Here is a 271-nt window from a genome sequence, read left to right on the forward strand (position 1 = left end):
ACATTGTTCACATAGCCCGGATCTTGAAAGAGACACTCAGAGGGATATCACAAGAGATTACCAGGTGGATCGTGGAAATGCTTCAGAAAAGTTTCCAATGTCTCTAGGAAAAAGTGCAACATTCCACCGACTTATGGGACCCTTGAGCCGGTAGTAAAGTGGAGAAGCATTTGGGAAGGCGATGAGAGTATGGGAACTAATGAAAGCGTCGGATGATGGGGGGGGGGAGACACCATCTCTCCTACTACCCCCCCCCCCATTTATTCCAACA

This window comes from Hypanus sabinus, chromosome 13 (genome assembly GCF_030144855.1).
Source record: "Hypanus sabinus isolate sHypSab1 chromosome 13, sHypSab1.hap1, whole genome shotgun sequence".
Classification (NCBI taxonomy): domain Eukaryota; kingdom Metazoa; phylum Chordata; class Chondrichthyes; order Myliobatiformes; family Dasyatidae; genus Hypanus; species Hypanus sabinus.